Raw genomic sequence first — 4,801 nt, 5'->3', positions numbered from 1 at the left:
AAAGTTTTGGGGGTTTGGGGATGAAACCACAGTCAGGTAGTGCATTCCAGGCATTGACCACTCTGTTGCTGAAGTCATATTTTCTACAATCGAGTTTGGTGCGGTTTACCTTAAGTTTGTATCTATTGTGTGCTCGTGTATTGTTGTAGTTGAAGCTGAAGTAGTCATTGACAGGTAGGACATTGTTGCAGATAATTTTATGAGCTATGCTTAAGTCATACCAAAGGCGGCGTAGTTCTAAATTTTCTAAGCCCAGAATTTCAAGTCTGGTGGCATAAGATATTTTGTTGCGAGCAGAGGAGTGGAGGACTCTTCTTGTGAAATATTTCTGGAAACGTTCAAGTGTATTAATGTCCGATATGCAGTGCGGGTTCCAGTGTAGCTTCAGGCTAGTTCCTCCCCACCTCTTATCCATTTCCTTCCAATCTTTTTATGCAGCCACTTCTTCACTTTATTCCTCAACATGAATCATCCTATTATTAACTTGTGACATCATTAGCTTCTGCTGTCACCAGAGCTGACAGTTCAAAGGCCCCCGAGAGCTCTCTGCAAAGACACCATAAATGAGATCTCTTAATTAACACCTCCCTTAACTAAATAAATTAATTTTATGCTGCTGATAGGTCGTCTTCGCTATCTGGGAATGGATGAACATTCTCTCCGGCTGAAAGTTCTTTTGATCAGGTTGGCACTTTCCTTTATTAGGAATTTATTGGGGGTGGGGGCAGGGATGGGCTTCAAAAATTTTAGCAAGGGGTTCTCTACCCAATTTCTGGGTGGGCATGGCCATGGTGGGCATGGCCTAGTCGGCCTCTTGCACCACAGCAGTGGGGGGGCATTTTTGCCCTCCCTGGGCTCCGGAGGCTTTCCTCAAGCCTCCAGGAGAGCAAAAATGGCCTCCCCAGGCTCTGGAGGCCCTCTAGATGCCGGAAATGGGCCCGTTTCTGGCCTCCCCTAACTTCTGATAGGCCCTTTTTTCATCTCGTCCCCCCCCCCAGCCTCTGAACGCGCCCTGCACTTACCTGCATCCAAAACAATCCACATGGGGACTCCTGGGAGAAGTGGGGCGGGGTGGGTGAGGCGGGGCGAGCCAGGAGTGGGATTTGGGGGTTCTCCAAATTGCACAGAATCTTAGCTAGAGATTTTCCCGAACCCTTGTGAACCCACAGCAGCCCACCGCTGGGTTGAGGGGAGGTGGGAGGGTGGCAAGATTTTGAAAGTGGTAGTCAAAGAGTTAGTGAGCCATTTTGTGGATGAGGAATTCCCAGAGTCTTAAATGATTGGGGCAGACTAAGATACTGCAGAATATATAAATAATCAATCAATCAACCTGTTTCACACAAACTGGGCTGCAACTGGAATTCATGATAGAATAAAACTGCCATCAGCTAGCACTCATCTTTCCCTGAATAAAAGTGGAATACATGAAAGATAGGGACATAGGCACATTTGGGGAGAGGGGGGAAGGTATTGTCCAGAAAGTTACAGATTTAGTGGTTAAGACACCAGGCTAGAAACCAGGAAATTGTGAATTCTAGTTCCACCTTAGAAATGGAAGATCGGTGGGTGACTTTGAGCCAGTCCTTTCTCGGCACAGGGTTCTTGTTGTAGAGAAAACAACAGAGGAAGAAGGAATTAGTTAGGTATGTTCACGGCCTTCAGTTATTTGTAAAAATAATGATGATGGGATAAAAATCAATCAATCAATCAATCAATCAATCAATCAATCAATCATAAAGAAATTTCACTAGGGAAAGCCACGTTTAAGTTTACCTGCCCTGGGATTTCTTACTCATTGCTTATTCAGAATTGAAAATAGACCATTGTATATTAGGATTACTTTTACACAGTAGTTTTTCGTAAATAGCTCAATGCCACAAATTGGTTTTATGACTAGGTTCACTCTGAATTTAGGTTGTCATAAAGAGTGTAAATTGGATCGGAGCAAAGTAATGTAACCCAACATCTTATTCTCTAACAAGGAGCATGGAGATGCTTTTAAGAAATGCACAAACATTGCATGAGGGCAAGAAACCTCCTTCGTTGTTTAACACCTAGCAACTAGAATTCAGAAACGTTCACAGACTTAAATAACTTCCACAAAGTTACAACCGGTGGTGGGATTCGACTGGTTTGCACCACTTTGGCCGAACCTGTTAAATTGCTGGCTGGCCCTGCCCAGCCCCTTCCAGAAGTCCCCACGTGCCCCATTTTGGCTCCCAGGGGGATGCAGCAGGCCGACTACTGCCTGTCACACTCCCTGGCCACGCCCACCATGGCCACGTCCACCCAGCCGGTCATTAAGGCAGAGAACCAGTTGTTAAATTATTTGAATCCCACCACTGGTTACAACCCTTGGGTGCCCATTCTGAGACCAGGATTTAACTGAATAAATGTGTTCTAGAGGTGAATTTTTTAATTTCTTTTTCTGCGTGACCATCTTCAGTTCGGGGTTTTTGGGGGTTTTTAATATTAGAAAAATCACAAGTCATTGGGAGTCAGACATTCTTAAATATAATTAATAAATAACGGACGAATGAGGTTTTTTCCTGTTTTCCTTTCTCCTTTGAATTAGTGATTGATGATGAGAGAGAGCAATGATAGATAGCTGTTTGTGCATTTTATACTTGATAAACCATTTTACAATGCTTTTATATAGGAAGCGGTTAAAAATTATTATTATGGTTCATCGCACAATCGACCAGATGTTTAGAGTAGATTTAGCGTTTTTATCCACCTATCGAATCCATCTCAAGGACCAGGTGGTGTTTGATGGTGTTAAAGATACTTCCACAAGATGTAATCCGCTCCAAGTAAAGCTGCCTTTTGCAATTAACTGATGGTGATTTTGTCAGAGTTGATGGTGTTGAAGTGGTAGTCCAGATGCTTTGAAATTGCACCCTAGGCACCTATTACTGTTGCACTATCTTTGCTTTTTTCTCTCTCTCTCTCTACAGTCATGCTTCTATTTCCAAGCCTTTATACTTTGTGTTTTTCTCCAGTTCTTTCTCTCCATTTCTGCTGTCTCCGGGTATCGCAACATCCACTACCCGGATTTTTTGGTCTTTCTTGTCAACAGTTGTTACAAGTCTCAGGTGTTGTGTGGTAGATGATAGCGGGTTTGAATTCTAAAGTCCCAGTACAAACTATGAAAAGTATAACACAACCATACATCAACTCAGAAACAACCAACAGACTGTTACAATCATACAGTTTCACACTAGCACACAAAGGAATTAAATCCCTTCTGTTAGGAAATGATTTTATCTAACTTGTTGGGTTGGCAATATATAAACTATCAATATAAGGACCCAGATTGTGGGGGCAATAAGCCAACTTTGTATAGAACAACACCGCTTGGGGGGGGGGGGGCGAAAGCCCTAATAAGCAGGTATATACAAAAAAGTATGCAGGCTATTGCTATAATGCATTGTAAGCCGCCCTGAGTCTACAGAGAAGGGAACCATATAAATTGGACTAATAAATAAATAAATAAATAAATAAATAAATAAATATAGCTTTAAGACTGCTGTATTGCTGTATTGCATCATACTGTGTCCTGATTGGTTAGCTCTGTAGCCAGTGTCCTTAAGAGGGAGCTAGAAACCTGGTTTGTTTCTCTTTACTGCTCTTTGATGCTCTTTGCTGTTTGCTGTGTGCTATTTACTGCTATTTGCTGTGTTTGCTACTGTTTGCAACTGTTAATGTGTATGACTACGACAACTGGTAAGAAGACTTTGTTATTGGATTATCCCTGGACTATTGTTTAACCATCTACTGCTTTATCTGTGTATGACCTGGACTGTTACTTATTACTTATTACTATTTCCTGAAAGTAAACACAACTCAGTGTATCTATGTGTTTGACTGTGTTATTTCGTAACTACTCTCAATCGCTTTCATGGGCACACCCTTGCTACTCAAGGGTTGCTCTGCGAATTCCTTAACACCTTCAAAAAAAAAAAGAAACCTTAAGTGAACGAAAGACCCAGCAGGAGGAGGAGGAGGAGAAGGAGGAGGAGGAGGAGGAGGAGAAGAAGAAGAAGAGAAGAAGAAGGAGGAGGAAGAGGAGGAGGAGGAGGAGGAGGAGGAGGAGGAGGAGGAGGAGGAGGAGGAGGAAGAAGAAGAAGAAGAAGAAGAAGAAGAAGAAGAAGAAGAAGAAGAAGAAGAAGAAGAAGAAGAAGAAGAAAGAATTGTCTACAAGATACAACGTAAGAACTGAATTGTCTACAAGAATTGTCTACAAGATACAACGTAAGAACTGTGCTTAGACTCCAGGCCCTTGGTAAAGTTATTGTCCCTTTGGTCCCAAAGGTGCTTTTTCAGGAGGCAACTGGACTTTCTTGTTTTTTCTTTGAAGATGTTTCGTTTCTCATCCAAGAAGCTTCTTCAGCTCTGACAGGATAGTAGGAAATGGAAGGGTTTATAATACTCCTTGGAGACAGCTGGTAATTTGCATCCTTTTAGAGGGTGGTTGAAGCACTTGGAGGTTTATCTGTGTCCTCAGGGTCGCCTGAGTGGTGCTCCTGGTTCCTGTAGTCTGCAATTATTTTTCTCTGGAAATCCATTCCTACTCCCACACCGTTCAAACGGTGTTCAACCCAAATTGTATAGCTAAAAGTCTCCACTATCCTGTCAGAGTTGAAGAAGCTTCTTGGATACGAAGCAAACTGTCTTCAAAAGAAGTCCAGTTGCCTCCTGAAAAAAGCAGCTTTGGGATAACTGTGACCTGGATGACTGAGAATCTCTACAGACTTTTATTGTCCCTTTGCACTTTCTACCAGGCACCATTACAGGTGAG

This window comes from Pantherophis guttatus, chromosome 6 (assembly GCF_059756535.1).
Source record: "Pantherophis guttatus breed Tessera chromosome 6, ASM5975653v1, whole genome shotgun sequence".
NCBI lineage: Eukaryota > Metazoa > Chordata > Lepidosauria > Squamata > Colubridae > Pantherophis > Pantherophis guttatus.
The sequence above is the reverse complement of the archived record's forward strand: the minus strand, read 5'-3'. Positions refer to the sequence as shown.